Here is a 17,903-nt window from a genome sequence, read left to right on the forward strand (position 1 = left end):
CATAGCACTCAGCCATATTTACCAATTAGCAATACGAATGGAAGGCATATTAATTTTGGGCAGTGATTTCAATTTTATTCAGAATCTAGCACTTGATTAATCAAATAAGGTGAAGCGTCAACTAAAGCCTAAAACTGCAAAACTAATCAATAGCCTTACAAAAGATTTCTCACTTACAGAGTCCTGGAGATTAGGCCATCCCAGTCTCTTGCAATTCACCTGATATTCAGCAAGATTTAGATCAGCCTCACGATTGGACTATTTCTTAGTGGACAAATTAGTTGCCAATGGTCCGGTAAAAATAGTAGCCAACTCTTTTTCAGATCAATCTTTAGTTTCATTTACATTAAGATTAAGCAGCATTGTAAAGAAGAGGCCCAGATGGCAATTTGATATGACCTGGTTAACAGAAACCAGAGGGTTTATCAAAGAGTTTTTTCAGCATAATTTAAATGCGGCCCCTTTATTTACGGTCTGGGAGGCTTTTAAAGATACGTTTAGAGGCCAGGTTATTTCCTATAAGGCAAGAATAAATAACCTACGGAAACAGAAGATTTTCGCACAACAAACGGCTGTGGAGAAGGCTAGACTAAAGGTAATCCTTACAGATACATCAGCGCCCATTATAAAAGCACGGCAGCAAGAGTTAGCTAGGGCTAAAGAGAATCTGAAAGATTTTTTCTGGGCAGAGGAAATTGCAGGGAGCAAGGCTTACCAACAAAAGCTTTATGAGGAGAGTCAGCAGATTGGCAGATTTTTGGCCTGGTCTATGAAATCCACAAAAGCTGGGCAATTAATCACTCAAATTAAAAATCCAGAAACAGGTATGTTAGAAGATGATAAGCGGGTTATTGGTGACGTGTTTTGTGCACATGTTAACCATATCTATGGAGAAACGCAGGGGTAGATGAAGCAGAACTCTGGAGATATTTTCATTCATTGGAGTTACCTTTGCTATCGCAGTAGTTCTTAAAGGCATTGAACGCTCAAATAGAAATCCCCGAAGCTCAATTACTATTACAAAGTATTGCAAATGCCAAGGCCAGTGGAGCGGACGAGATTCCTGTAGAAATATATAAGGTATTTTAAGATAAATTGCTTCCTTTCTTAGTAAAACTGCTCAATGAAATTAAGGATTGCATTGATATTCCCCAAAGTTTTAAGGAATTTGTGGTAATAGTCTTTCTTAAAAAAGATAAAGATCCTTTGGATCCAAGTTCTTATCGTCCTATTAGTCTGCTAAACACAGATTATAAACTGCTCATGAAAATCTAGGCAAAAAGGATAGCTCCCTGTGCACAACAGGTGGTGCATAGTGATGACAATGGTTTTATTCCAGGACGTTTGATGGCGTCGAACACGTATTTTCTAATGCAAGCTATTGATTATTTTTCTATTAATAAGACTAATGCGGTGATTATGATGATGGATGCCGAAAAGGCTTTTGATTTAGTAGATTGGAGTGCTTTATTTTTTATTTTACGGAAGTTTGGTTTTCCGCTGCAATTTGTACAGATGCTAACAAAAGTGTATAGAGGTGCAGAAGCCAAAATTATGATTAATGGCTTAGAAACCGGTATGGTTATTATTAATCGCGGCACTCACCAGGGGTGTCCGTTATCCCCTCTCTTATTTTCACTCTTTATTGAACCCCTAGCTGAGAAGATCCGGAAAAACTTAATGATCTTGCCTCCCATTGACGGGATGGCAAAAATTAAACTTTATGCTAATGATATTATTACATATTTGAAAGCAGGGGCAGCTAATGTACAGAATGTGCTGGATGAAATTCAAAATTTACGCAAGTCGGAGGGAACAAAGTTAACCAGGCAAAAACCGAAATTTTAACATTCAATACTACTCCTTTGGATTTTCCATTTACCAATCATCTAAAACCACCGCATTCAATTAGATATCTGGGGATATATGTCACTAATGATTTTGGGCAATTATTTTTTTTGAATTACACTAGGATGCTTACGAAATTGAAAAAGCTATTAGATAACTGGTCTCTGCTTCAATTATCCTTAATAGGGAGGATCTCAATGGTTAAAATGACGGTGCTTCCATTGTTTCTGTTCCTATTTATTAATCTCCCAATGAAAATTCTGAATCATTATTTTAAGGAGCTGAACCAAATAATAAGGAAGTTTGTCTGGAATAATAAACATCCTAGGGTTAAGATATCTACATTGCAAATGGATGTAACTTCAGGAGGATTGGTACTTCTACATTTTTCACCCTATTATCAGGCTTCTTTACTTAATTTATTCTCCCAACTGGGTAAGGAAAATTCTATCTTTTAGTACATATGTTAAAGGAAAGTGCCATCGGACTCCCCGTGTTTTTAAATTTTGCGAAACTCCCCCAAAGAACGAGATACAAGGTTATTCTTACATTGGCTGAAAGAATGCAGCTATTTTTTAAATCACGAAATATCCCTGTATTTCATGCATATACCCCTCCACAGGTTGGGTTTTAGGAGGACTCAAACGCTCCAGAGGGCTTATTCAGGTATGGCAAGAACTGGGTTATTTCCAGCTTGGGGATATTTATAATTATGATACAATATTTAACTTGTTTGCAGGCCACTATGCTGAACACGGCTCTCGCTCTGAGCTTTGTACAATTAGTTAACTTCCTTAAAACTAATTATTCAATGCTGGGTGAGACGGTACGGCAAATTGCTAAGCAGATGTTAAATAAAATGGAAGGGGTTGGCTGTTGGTATTAGCTACTTCATCAAAAAGCCAATTCGGAAGAGATTCTGACGAAAGAGCTCCAAAAAATTCATTCAGAGACGGGTTGAAAGTTTCATATCAAAGAGTGGAAACAGCTTAGTGAGCTAGCAAATAAAGCACTTAGAGGTGCCAAGTATAAAAGAATTAATTTTTCATCCAGATGGTTATTGTATTTTACACCCCTGAAATTGTCTAAAATGTTTCGAACGTGCCCGAATCAATGTTTTCGCTGCAATAAAGAGGGTGAAGGGGGGTGGGTACATATATTTTACGACTGTAATGATATACAGCAATTCTGGGAGGGGATTTTTGCAGAAATTCCTCTGATTTTCTCCGTGGCAATCAGTCCATCAGCCATGCTGGTGCTATTCAGGTCCTCCTCAGCAGAAGTGAAATGTTTTACAAAATATCAGCAATATTTCATATTAATTGCTATTGCAGTTGCTAGATCACCTGTTTTGCAAAACTGGAGAACCAGCCTACAACCTAGCATCGAGCATTGGTTTAATAAAATGAAAAGGACTTGCAGATTAGAAGAGGCCTATGCTAAACGTATAGGAGCAGTTGTAAGATTTAGGGGTATATGGCGATATTTCTTTCCTTACGGGACTACAGATGAAACGTGATTATGATGATCTAGGTATAAATAGTTTATATTAGCACAAGGCACTTTTAAGAAACTATGATACTTAAACATTCGTTCAAAAACAAACAAAACAAAAAAAAATGTATTTGCACGTCACTTTTCACTTTATGCTTCAACCCTATTTAATGTAATTTGTTATTTAAAGATCAGTCAGTATGTATTGTATAAAAGTCTGGGAGTCTGATTCGTCATTAGTTACTATTGAGAATGATGTTTTTGGATTCCGCATCTAAAGTCCATCATGATTGTATTATGGAATGTTTTTTATAAGTGTTTTTTACTATGATCAAATAATGTATTGGTCTTGCTACTGTTGTGTAAACTATTTATTACCTTATCTATCTTTCCTGTTATAATAAAAAAATGTATTATTTAAAAAAAAAAAAATTGTCTTTCTATGCATTTCTGCCTTCCAAATGTAAAACAGTGTGTAAAAAAGAAGTCATTTAAAAAAATTCCCTCTAATTCAGAAGCTAGTATGGCTACCCCCAAATACAGAGATGGTTTTTTATTTCAAATGCTTTATTCATTTTGAGATAGAGAGAGAAACAGGAACAACCCATGGGTGTGTAACAATGTTAAGATAAAGACATGGTGTGCAGACGCCAGAAGATCGACATTGGAATAGCTAAAATACGTTGTCTGCGCAAGATTTAAACCTGAGAGATACCTCTAGCAATCGTTCCTGAGAGAGAGAGGAAAGTTGAAGAAAGGAAAGAATAAAAAGAAAGAAAAGAAATATGAGCAGAGGAGAAGCAAGAGTTCATACATAAGAAATTTCCTTGAAGTTGAATATGTCATAGCTGAATTATCCTGTTGACAAATTCAGAGATGTTTGAATAGCTATTGCTTCTAAACTCCATATGTTTTTTCTATTTCAGAAATACATAGGTTTCCTTGCTACCTATGTTTCGCTCTTTATATTTTACCAAATGATTTGCTGCATACCAGGAACACAATGAAAAGCCATCGCAAGGTGCAGCTTAGTTATTGGCTCTGAGTACCTCATGTTTTTGGTGAACCTACAAGTCCTATAGGGTCCAACGGACATAGCAGTATATTGCTTTCAAAAGTCTGCTATAGTTAGAAGAAGTTACAGGTGAAAACCTAGGCACAAAAGGCTGTCTTTTCAATTCAATTTCAATATTTGTATTTACTTTCCATAAGAAAACCTTGAAGGATCTATTCAAATGACACCTTGCTGAATTAAGAATTGTATCTACTTTTCAGAAGTGTATAGCTTTTAGCGATTCTTTATTGGTTTCACACCCAGTTCTACCATTCACTGAAAGGTGGTTGAAGGCATACAAGATAGGGAAAATAGGCAATGTCCCAGTAACATGCTAAATCTGTGTAGAAAATATGGGTTTTCTGACAAAAGTCTACCTGTTCGGGAAAACTGGAAAGATTGTGATTTTAGCACCACAAACCCTTCATTGATACAATTTGCAGGGAAAACACCAGATGCTTTCTTCTGCAGCACTCCTCCCCACCCCCCCAGAAAATGTAGCTATATTTTGGCTTCTTTCTCAGTCCCCTCCAGGGAAATTTACAAACTGTGTGTATCTTTAGAATCCTCAGGATGTTGGAAGAAAAGGATGCAAATTTGGCATGGATACCGTATGTAGACAGAACGTTATGAGGGCCTAAGTATAAACTACCCCAAATAGCCAGAAACAGGCTTAGCACAGTGGGAGAAAAGGCCAGGCAGCAAAGGGGTTAAAAAACCTTTTTTCTGGTAGCCAAAAATACTGGTCTCAAATTGTGACCAGTCTTTTGCGGCTATTAATGCATACATCTGGGACCAAACCCATTGTTCTAAGCGTCCATGGGAGTTTTGGGGTGTGTTGATAATTGACTACTATATAATCTACACATTGCCCACCTTGATTTCTTTTTAGAGATAGGTATATGATTGCATATTTGAGGGTACATGGATCTGTAACCTAGATGGGGTAATTTGCACTTTCAGGATTTTCAGAGAGAGGGTGTTAAAGCAATAGGGCTGGCATTACTTGATGGCACTTTTGGTCAGTAGGATTTGGAAGATGCTCATTGGTTTGAAGGCAGCAGGATATATTAGATCTGAACTTTGGAAATTATTGGACAGAAAAACTTCTGTGGATGAACAGTTTATATAAGACTGTAGGAGTTTGCCTTAAACCTATTCTGGATGTCAAGGCTACGGTCCACCAATGGCAATGGGGGGCTTGTTGTGGGCAGAACCTCATGGGATGGCCAAAATAAACACAGGCTTCTCCTGCACGCTGGGCCAATCTGGATGAAGATACTTTGTGTTTTTCTCCTAATGGTAGGCTGCAGCTACAAGGAGTGTTAATTTGTGGTCTCAACAATTTTCAGATAACTGTTCTCTTTAACTGCTCTTCCTCAGATGAGGCCGAGCTCAATGCCTACCCTTCTGCTGGTATGGATTCTTGGCAGTACCCAGGACCAACACACCTGTCTGGGCTCCTACTACTACTTTGCCAGTGGTCTTCAGCAGCAGCCTGCAGTCTACAAGTCAGATTACCCTCCCTGTCTGCATTCTACAGCCCTCCACAACCTCCTCGCCTCATACAGGCCATGCATGGCTATCAGGAGGCAGTCCCCCCTACAAGATAATTCCACAGAACCTACAGGGGGAACCTCTCCTCCAGGGTCTCCACCAAGTCCACCGTTCTACTGTCCTCCGGAGATACTGTGGAAGCCAGTGCCACTGGCCTTGGAGAGTAAGATCCTGTTCCCATGTGCGTACAGGTCTAGACTATCTAACCATCCTTGTGCCCTGCAGAGTCCAGTGCTTTTCAGTCTCTACCTTGTTCAGGGGTTCTCAAGTATATAGAAAGTTTCAGAAAGTGGGCACCTCTGGTCAACCCAAAAATGACATATCAACACCCTGTGCCACTCCTCCTACACAGCAGCTTGGAACTTTTAAACATTCTAACTTGAAGTTGTCACTGGTCACAGTTCTGTAAAATCTCTAAGCCCTATCCCTGTCACTGCCAAACTGGCTCCTTGCAGCCAAACTTCAAAGGGGTCCGATTGGGAGATTGGAAACATTGTCCCTCCATCTTTCTCTCCCTCAAGCAGCCTTAATCCTTTCAGAAAGGCCATATTGTCTGGGGCCATTTTAGGCTGGCGAAAAGACTAATGAACTTGAACCAGCAGGGCAGTTCAAGCCTGAGTCTAATTAAAGCTGACTAATAGAAATATGACCAAAATTGAAGCACATGAATGAGTACAACTATGATTAAAGTTCTAATTTATTTTCACTTCAGACCCGTGTTTACATAGGGAAGTACATGTTGAACTTCTCTCTAGACCCTGCCAATGCAAACATTATACTGTGGTGCAGCTTTTACCTACTGTGAAAATACAGTTAAGTACCACAGACTTTCAGTGAAGCACTACAGGCTTATACTATGGCCAAAATGAAAGGGAGTCATGCTATCCTGGCTGAAGAGGGGTGAAACCCCGAAACCGGTCCTAGGATGCTTGATTCCGGTCCTGGGAAGAAATGGCTTGGCAGATCGGGCTGGACTGTTCCCATGAGGCACAGGGTCAAGACTGATTTGTATATGGCCATGTCTGAACTGGGGTGGCGTGGTGAGCAAAATAACAATGGATTAAACCCAGATCTGTGACTGGGAGTGAATGTTTTGCCAATGTGCAACATTCCGTCCATCATCTTGTGTGTTTTGCTGTTCGCCCTATGTGGGAAGGGTGTGCCTAGACGTGGGTCCCGCGCTCACTACGCCACTGGAGTCAAGATATCCTGGCTGAAGAGGGGTGAAACCCCGAAACCGGTCCTAGGATGCTTGATTACGGTCCAGGGAAGACATGGCTTGGCAGTTCGGGCTGGACTGATCCCATGGGCACAGGGTCAAGACTGATTTGCATATGGCCATGTCTGAACTGGGGTGGCGTGGTGAGCAAAATAACGATGGATTAAACCCAGATCTGTGACTGGGGGTGAATGTTTTGCCAATGTGCAACAGTCCGTCCATCATCTTGTGTGTTTTGCTGTTCGCCCTATGTTGGAAGGGTGTGCCCAGACGTGGGTCCCGTGCTCACTACGCCACTGGAGTCAAGCTATCCTGGCACAAGAGGAGTGAATCCCCGAAACCAGTCCTAGGATGCTTGATTCCGGTCCAGGGAAGACATGGCTTGGCTGTTCGGGCTGGACTGTTCCCATGAGGCAGAGGGTCAAGACTGATATGCATATGGCCATGTCTGAACTGGCGAGCAAAATAACGATTGATTAAACCCAGATTTGTGACTGGGGGTGAATATTTTGCCAATGTACAACATTCCGTCCATCATCTTGTGTGTTTTGCTGTTCGCCCAATGTGGGAAGGGTATGCCTAGACGTGGGTCCCGCGCTCACTACGCCACTGGAGTCAAGATATCCTGGCTGAAGAGGGGTGAAACCCCGAAACCGGTCCTAGGATGCTTGATTCCGGTCCAGGGAAGACATGGCTTGGCAGTTCGGGCTGGACTATTCCCATGAGGCACAGGGCCAAGACTGATTTGCATATGGCCATGTCTGAACTGGGGTGGCGTGGCGAGCAAAATAACAATGGAGTAAGCCCAGATCGGTGACTGGGGGTGAATGTTTTGCCAATGTGCAACATTCCGTCCATAATCTTGTGTGTTTTGCAAAATGAAAGGGGAACATTTCTTTTTGAGTGTCCAATTCAATTATAAGGCCTACACAGACTATAAACCATTGCTCTAAAGATCTCATCTGTGGAGATACTGAGTAGGAGCGAGAAGAACTGGAGAAATTCGCTGTTGTGTAACTGTGCAAAATTACCTAGAATCATGCAAGAAGCATACCCCAGTGTTTAGTACTATTTGTTAGTGCAAAATCCACCTTCGTGTCGAAAATGGAATGGATGATGCATTTTGTGCTAAAATAATAGTGAATAACGCAACAGAACCTGAACAGCAAAAGTAAGCAGCAACTCGCTCCCACTAAATTATTTTTTCTTGTGCTCTTGCAACCAGGTTTTTGTGCTGAATTACTCATATTTGTCCAAACTCCATACTTGTGAAAAGTTCAGTACTTTCTCATCAAAAGTGTAACACAACAACGACTAGATCCTGTTAAAACAGTAGTTCTACTGCCTTAGATGGCCTGTGTGCACATGCATGTGATGTTATCATGTGCAACTAGCCCAGCGCTGTTTACTTCAGCTGTGCAGCAGTGGACCTTATTTTAAAAGTTTACCAGTCAAATCAAGGTTGTCAGAGCAAAGTGAGTGAGACTCACTCACATCAGAGAGCTGTGATTCTCACAGACCACCTCAAGCAGATCCTAGGGAAATAATCTGGCAATGCTCCTGGGTGTTCTCTACTAGCAAGCAGTCCCAAGTGGGAACACGTTCTGACCATAGACACCATTCGCCACCTGTCTGCGATCACAGGCATCCAAGCCCCAAACCACCAAACCCTTCTCCTCACATGAACCTGGGTATGCCAGATGTATTCAGGACACATTCCTCGCATATACCTAAATGAAAAATCATAGTCAAAGATTAATAAGAACCAGGTTAGATTTCACGTTTCACCCTTCAGTAATATGTAGCAACTCCAGAAATTCCACACGCCATATCTAACATTCAGTCCAATTGATATTAGTGTGAATGCTGCCAGACATAAACCATATTTCATCCTGTCATCCGGAGCCTGGAGATGTGGCGTAGAGGGCTGACCCGTGCACTGGCAGTGTGAATGAAAAAAACAAATTAAATGATGTGCAGTGTTGGGTCTCTGATAGACACAGTGCACAATGTGGGGCCTCACAGGAGGCAGGGAGGCTGCGCCTTAGAGCTCTGACAAGCCCGCCACTGGTAGGCGCCAATGGGATATTGTGCAGTTGCCTTATATCTTCTTAATGTTAAAAACACAGGGGTTTTGGGCTAATTTTCACAAAAACAGGAAATGTCTTAATGTATAGGCTGTAAGGACAGCCACCTTAATGCTGAGAAAACAGAGGCCTCCGTCGTCCCAGCTACAGCTCACCGCTCATTTTTAGAGCTGTCATTTTGATTGACTTTTCATCCCCAAATTGAGCACCATGATACGAGCCACTTTGGTGAAAACAATGACAAGTCTGATATGCCTAAAAGCATGGTGGCCTATATGCAGTTTTTTCCCAACTACAAATCTGTGCCACTCTTCAGCAAACCAGAACAGCCCCTTTGTGCTGGAGGTTTTCTCTCTGTGCTTACATGGCGGACTAGAATAGGAACGCAGATAACAATGGCATAGAGAGCCCCCCCAGTTGTAGTCACAATAGTAGAGGAAGCAATGGCTCTAAATTTACCTCTAAATAAAGTTGGAAATAAAAGGCACAGCAGGATGTTAAAGTTTCACATTTTGGAGGTTTTCTCATTGCAACTCTCCTCCAAATGAGCCTGTACTTATCTTCATTGTACACCATAGTTCAAAACTATAATCTCCACATTCGAGCCTTTCAATTGATTATTATTGGTATAAGATCTATAGCTAGCAAGTAACATTATAGTCAAATATGTGATGAATGGAAATAATAAACACAAATTATCAGCATATTTTGATTATGGTTACAACTTTGTATATTTACAATATCAGAAATCTTAGATCAGTGACGCTATAGAATAAATAGGTTTTCACTGCGCAAAGTTCAGCAAAATTGGAATATACATATTACATTCATTATACAGCATTGTGAGTTAGTCCAGATTAAATTTGTTTTAACGTTCAAAGATGGAGTGCTGCGAGGTCTACAATCAATGCTAAGTGTTCTCTAGGTACAAAACAGATGAAAGATCCTTTAGAATCATTATTATGGGACAGTGGTGGCTGGTGACATTTGAAAGTGGCGAGGAGTAAAATAATTGTTGTACAGCACTGTAGCGAGCGAGCGTAGCGAGCAAGACCGAACCACCTAAGGGGGTTCCCAAGAAATTTTTTAAAAAAGAGAGGGAAAATGGTGCATTTTCAAGAAAATGTGAGAAAACAGGTTAATAAAGCAATTGTGAATCTGTTCTAACAAAGACTGAAAAATACAGCACCTCTCGAGCCAGGACAGGTGCTCAGTTTCGTACAGACACAAACATAAAACATGACTTAAGCCAGGACAGGAGCTCAATGCAGGGACAGACATGAATATACAGCACCTCTTGAGCCAGGAGAGGAGCTCAGTGCAGGGACAGACACGAACATCCTGTCTTAAGCCAGGAAAGGAGCTCAATGTAGAGACAGATGCAACTACACAGTTTCTCATTATCCAGAAGAGGTGCTCAATGCTGGAACAGACTCAACCATACAGCAAATCCAGATGCATGGGAAGGCGCTCCACATACAACACCTCCCTATGCCGAAGGGACAGTAACACTGCGCAGTGCACCATGAGCAGGTCCGGACTGGGAACCAAAACCGGCCCTGACAAAGTGCTCGGCCGGCCCCCCCAGGGGGTTGGGGGTGCGGCTAAGCTCTTTACCAGGGCCGGTTTTCGGCCGATTTTGTTACAGGGCCGATTTTGCAGCTATGCTGCAAAAACGGCCCCCAGGGGCCCAAAACCGGCCCCCACCCGTGCGGCGCACCGGGGGATTGCCCGGTGCCCGCTACGGCCAGTCCGGCCCTGACCATGAGCCAGCTGAAGTGATTATTAAGTGAAACAACCAATTCGATGGTATTTCACTTTTTTTCACGGCACCATTCTTGAAAATAACCTTTGTACTTAGTTTGCAGCCAAGACTAGTGACTGATAACACAAACTCGGAAGTCAATATTGTTAACATAGTTGAAAATATATCATAAAACCATCATGTGCATAAAACCATCATGGCACTGTCTGAACTCGAAAGTCAATATTGTTAAGATAGTTTCATAAATATCATAAAACCATCACTGCACTGTCTGTCTGCTCTTACAACAGTTTGCTGGTGCTGACTCGACACCCCCTAGTAACCTGGCTTTATCAACAAGCCTGAGTTAAAGCCGGGTGTGACTTCAGCAGTGTCGCAAAAAAACTGAAAAAGGCTGCAGACAGTGCACGGAAATTAAATAAAAGGACAAACCTTTACTGTTTTGTTCATAGGCTATCCTGGCCGAATACAGTCTGTGGCATGTGATGTGAGGCTGATTTAGACGCTCTCACAAAGTTCCATAAATCAAGAAAGGAGGGATACTTGCTGCCCGCCCGCCCATTAGGAGACCGAGGGTTGCGGCGTTTATCAACCCTCACTCTCCTAATGCGGAGCCGCCAGCCAGAGCAAACACTAGTTCGCATGACAGGGCTGGTCGGAAAAATTCTCCGACCTAAACCTAACATGCGCACTGATGCGCACCACCCCCTGGTTTGTCAATGCATGTCAGTCAGCATGACGCCAGACCGCCCACCCCCTTTAGATTCTGAAGGGGGTGGGTAGTCCGGCGTCATTCTGACTGACAAGCATTGTCAGTTCAGACAGAGCCCCCGAGGGAGCTGCGGGAGCGGCTTTTGGGTCAACGCCCCAGCGCCCTAATGAACACACCGCCACTGTTATGAGACTGTATTAGATCACTAATTCAGATATTATTCACAGATGGGGAAGCTTTTTAGTTGTTTAACGTGTATTTTCTTTCCCTCCAATAAGATCCTGACAACTTATCCATGTTGAACTTAGGATTTTCCCAAGTGAAGAAATAACACCAAGCATTTATATTATTACTAGATAAACAATGCATACAGGTTAATATGCCAGGCTCTCCCCGTTAAGTAGACCCAGGGAAAGAAGTGGTCAAAGAGAAATGTCTCACATTATTGCTGGTTTAAAAAGGGTTTAAGTACACACACACGTGTACACACACAGAAAAAGTGTTCTACTCTGGATTAATATTTTCCCCTTGAATGAGGAGACTAAGCAAATTCTCTGAAAGCACTTTTCTGGGAAATAACTCTCATCCACACTGAGAACTAAAACCTTTATTGGTCTCAATAGATATGTTTTGATATTTTGGTTGTATGATGGAACAACGCAGGGAAATACTCTGCATGCCCTTACCACGTATTTTCCCCCATATGTTTTTAGATCGCGATTGCGTTTACAACATATGTCTTTACCACTCATTGTTTATAGACCCCCCACATCCCCTCACCCCCAAACTTACCTTAAATGCATGGTAAAGGCATACGTTGTAAAAGCATATGGGTTTTAAAAAGATATGTGGTAAAAAATGTGAGTTAAAGGTACAATGTGGTAAACACCTCTTTGTAAAGGCTGTTTCTCGTCATTTTCTTAGTTAACCAGTTAGTGGTGTTGAAGCAAGCCCCACTGCAAATACCAGGGCACTTTAGTAAAACCTGCAAAACAAAGCTGTTGAAATATTTTAATATCTCCTGTATCAGCAATGTTATAGAATGTAATACTCTAATTACCACCTAAATTGAAATAATTGAGAAAACAGATGAATATCAACAACTCCCTCTAAATAGATACCTTTAATTCTGAGTTTTACATAATATGCCACCTGAAGGCAGACTCAAAATTGATTGGCAGAGAATACAATTGTTTTGATCACTAATAACTGGAAGAAGTCAGTATCATATCTGGCCGCGGCTTGTTGACCTCAATGATCCATGCAATGTGATTTAACTAAACATAGGAAAATCTGACAAAAATTTATGAATATTGCAGTTCCATGATTAGAAGTATTAGTAAGTACCAATTCCAAGTGAAATCATAACTGCCAATGAGCAGCATTAAAACTGGGAAAATATTTCAGCATTGAGGGCTGACATATTTGCACTTTAAATCACCGCTTTATACTTACTAAAAGGAGAGAACCTGCCTGGACCTGACAATTTAGTTTTCTTGGTTGTTCCACTGATAAATGTATACTTTCCTACTAAACACAATTGGAGAGAGTTGGTTCATGCACTTTGCCATCTTCTGCTGGCAGAAGTTTACTCCAGGAGGAGTGGCTTCAGTCTCCAAATGATGCCTGGGCATAGGGGTGGGGTAAAGGTTCTGCCAGTGAAAGATACTTTACCAAGTAGAACATACCTCCTAATGTTTGAGAGTTCAGAATGTCTTCAGATAAGGGAAGCCATTGTCTGTCTGGAAGAATTCTAGTGCACCAGTTGTCTACTGGGCATTTTCTTGTGCCCTTGGGAACCTAGTTGCGGGACTGCAATGCAACTAAATAAAATTTAAATTGTATCTTTTAAGCTGAGGTTCAAGGCTATTGTGACATTATCCAGTCACTAGATCTGGCTTGGTCAAAATGTTCAGCAGGATTAAACACCATCTTGAATCCAATCTATGCCACTGTCCCATTTTCATAATTTTAAATAGGACAACATTAAACACATTTTCTCTAAGCTTTCCTAAGCAGCCCTTTTTGTTACATTTGTACATTTTGATTCCCACGCTTGTTTTATTCGATTTTGCTCAAATTTCCATTACCTTTTTTATCTTTTTAAATAAAGTTGCTGGGAGCATATATGATAGGGTCCAGTATTCCATTGTAGGGTAGATTTGCTCAATCACATTTCACATCGCAAGTGTGGCCTACTATATGCTATCCTTAATGCTGGGCAAAGTCATTCCCCTTAATCAGAAAACACCACAAGGAAGAATGAAGAAATCTAGAAAATGTTATAGCGAGCAACAAGAAGAGTAAGTTCGGAAACCCTGAAAGAAGATAACAGCACTCCCACAATGCTGCAGACAACAAACATGTATTCAATGGAGGTGTGGTTGCTATTGGACACTGGAGAAGACAGTCTGCATGCTACATCCCCTGCAGTAACAAGCCAATACAATAACATGGAAGAAATATTTATCATCATTGAGAAACTAATCAACTCAGGAACTATGGTAAATTACCCTTATTTGGATAAGTAACATTGTGATAATGTATTGGCATTCTTTGAATATAAAACTGCAAGAAATGAGACAAATATTCCAGTATAAACTCATTACTTCACAATCCATCTTCCTTTCGTGGGCAGTTCCTTTGCACCTTCCAGCACATGTGAATGGAAAACATATGAAAGATGGCAAACATATTGAAATCCTTAACCCTACTATTCAGCTACAAACATGTTTCTTAGACCAGGGGATTCAATGCACCATCTTGTCCAAGTTTTTAGTGCCTAAATATTTAAAGCATGCTGTACATACATCACATCTAAAGAAGTAAACAGTCATCACAAAGCCTGTGCCAATTATAGGCCAATATTGACTGATACATTTCTTAGCAAAAGTCTGATTCTCCTGCACATGCTCACAGTATATGATTAAGTCTTTCAGTTTATGGTTTTTTCTTTAACATTTGTTCCAATATAGATGCACATTTTATTCTTTATTATTTCAGCATTTTTTCCACATCTATTGTTTTATGTGTAAAAATAATGGTACAGGTAATTACTCTTCAAAATATAAACGCTGTTGGATGTGTATAAGGTTTACACACTAAATAAGTAGCCCTATACACCTTTCCATGAAGTTGACTGTGACAGGTCAAGTTGAATTTTCTAGCAAAGCATTAGAATTCAAGATTTGGTCCTGAGTTTGTTCTTCTCTTTCGTCATCAACAGAAGCCAGGTTGTGAAGATGAGGAACCACATCTCAGGAATAACCACATCATTCACCTTACAGTTCGGGCTACTTGTCTTGAGCCTTAAAAATACAGATATGTCATTGCATCAATATGCCAATGACACATGTGCCTCAAATCTTGGACAACTGAAGACATTTCCAGTATGCACACTTCCATGAAAAACCTTCACAATTAGATACAAGAAAATGTATTTTGCTCAAAAACAGGTCTTTCTCTCTACTCCTTCTCACAACTTTAATAACAAACCAAGAACTCTGGGCTCATCCAAACTTGATGCATTCTATCCTCCTCTCTCCTCCTGTGAAAAATCTATTTGTTTCCGCCTATCCCAGGTCCTAGCTCTCATACCACACACATTAAGATAGCTGCAAAATCAACAAATTTCTAATTTTGCTCATTCAAGAAAATCTAATACCCTACATCTATTGACCACATGAAATTAGTTCTTCATGCTCTTCTTGCCTGCAGACTAGTCTTCAAAAATCCATTCATGGCATCTTCCTCATAAGTAGCTCTCACAAAGCAATACATCAATCAGAAGAGTGATTGATCAACACTTCACACATATTTGATCACATCACCCTCTGTCTCCCTGATCTCCATTGGCCTTCCATTGAAGCATAGACCAATTTTAAACTAAGCTGCCTTGCATACATGGCTATTTATCAAATATTGTATCTAATCAAGAGTTATGAATGCTGTCTTGAATTCCTTGATTTACATTATTTTACTGAGCTCACCGTTTCTGCTTTCAGAATACAGGTTGCTACCTTAATTAACTTTTTTCAAACTAATAACCAGCCTTCTACCAACAAAATTATGAATTATACACAAATGAATGCAGTTGCAATATATTTTCGGGGACTCCCTGTGGAGTCCCTAAGGGTCATTCACTAAGCCACATCCTACTTAACTTATATTTTGCTCCCATGGCAAAACTAGTATGCTCAATTGCTTTCCATGTATCATCCTATGCGGATGACACCCAGATTATCATTTCCATCTCTGATGACTGGGAAGAGGTAGTGGATAGGTTTGGGAATTGTATGCGGGAAAGCGACAGGTGAATGAGGAGGAACTGGCTAACAATGTATTGGGAGAAAACGGAGATAGTGGTGGATGGTGTGGACAGTTCAATCTGGATTAAACACTGGTGGCCAGACAGTTGAGAGACCTTATTTACTCCAGTAGCGATGGTCAAAAACCTGCGTGTTATATTTAATAACACCTTAACTTTTGACACCAAGGTTAATAAAGCGATTAGCGCCTGCTTTTGGATGATCAGAATTGTGAAGAAAATAATGCCTTTCCTCCGGAAGAACTTGGGGTTTCAGTAGTCGTCAGAGTGATCACCTCCCATCTAGACTACTGCAATGCCCTGTATTTAAACTTCAACCAGCTTTTGTTAACTAAGCTTTAAATCATCTAAAATCCTGCTGCATGCCTGGTATTAGGAATACCAAAACACTCCTCAGCCAGGGAAGGTTTGAGACATGTTCATTGACTGCCTATAAAGAAATGGGTGTCCTTTAAAGCACTCTGCTTGACACATTAAGCCCTCATTTCTCAGGGATTAAGCTATTTTAGGACCACCATGAATTGTTACGCTATTGGGAGACTTTTGAGATCAACAGGTTGCCATGAGGGAGCTGTCCAGCGATGTAAGAAAGCTAGGTGGGGGAGGACATGCTCTTACAGTATCAGCGACCATGTTGTGTAATTCCCTACATAAACAGATCAGGTGCCTGAACTTGTACCTATTGTTCCGTAAGAAACTTCAAATGTTCTTTTTTACAGCTTAGCTTCTGTTAAAGAGCGTGACTTTGGATGTGCTTGTTGGGGTCGCCAGCGGTCATTCTGTTACTCCTCTGCTCTTAGTGCTTTGATGCGTCTTGGTTTAATGTGCTCCAGAACTTCAATACAGACAAATTCAAATACAATGACACTATCCTGTTTATGTAGTTATTTTTTCTTTTTTGCAATTCTGTGTCAATGTAACTATGTTTAACCAACTTTGTTAAACCAAGATATACGTAAATGATCGGTGATGCAAGGATATTAAATGGATACATAAATATGTAAACAAATATGCAATTGAACAGTACATGTTGCATTGCAGGTTTGCTAAGCACTCTCAAATAAGTTTATTCAAATCCGTTATAGTTTATCAAAGCACCAGGCAAGCTAGTCAGAGGCAATTAAAAACACTTTCTCCATTTTCCTAGATAAATATAGGGAAGCAGACCATATTCTGCCTGCACTAATTTGTATAAATCAATACAAATGCTAAACAGTGACTCTTACGTATAATGCTGCAGTTGACCATTGGACCCGTTTCAAAAGACTTAAATCTTAAAGACAACACAAATCTCAGGCACATCTTAAGGGTGGATCCAAAAATGCACCAGTAATTGCTACAATGCAGTGCTAGTTGCACACTAATCTTATTCCAACGATGAGTGCAGCCACAAGTGTCACTTATATAAATGCAGAAGTAAACAAAGCAATATTCCAAATATCAATGGATCCCAATGATCAAAAACTCTTTCAATAAATATAGAAGCTGGGTGCAGGCATGTACAAACCACTAAAAATATAAGTTACATCATGTACTACACTAGCAATTACCTTCCTGCCAATGCAATTCTTTCACAAATTTAAAAAAAGTATAACTATTTTTAAAATGTGTGTGTTCCATTAAGATAAATAATCAGGTTCCCAGTGACATCTTTAAAAAAAAACTAATTCTCAACATATTTTTATTAGTTATTTAAAATAGTTTTCTCTAGTGCAAACTTAATCCAATTTATTTTCAAAGAGCTGTACAAGTGTTGATTGCAGCTGGCAGAGATGGATGCTCATAAACAAAATTAGTGTTTAAATTGTTTAAAGATGTCAAATTCCAATTTTTTAATTTC

The 17,903-nt window shown here is 40.3% G+C and overlaps 1 protein-coding gene across 1 annotated transcript in view; it reads right to left on the minus strand.

The window, feature by feature from the left end:
• Positions 1-17,903, minus strand: part of LOC146860297 (uncharacterized) — a 781,914-nt gene that overhangs the window by 52,689 nt on the left and 711,322 nt on the right. The window lies entirely within an intron of this gene.

This window comes from Triturus cristatus, chromosome 3_1, assembly GCF_964204655.1.
Source record: "Triturus cristatus chromosome 3_1, aTriCri1.1, whole genome shotgun sequence".
NCBI classification, from domain to species: domain Eukaryota; kingdom Metazoa; phylum Chordata; class Amphibia; order Caudata; family Salamandridae; genus Triturus; species Triturus cristatus.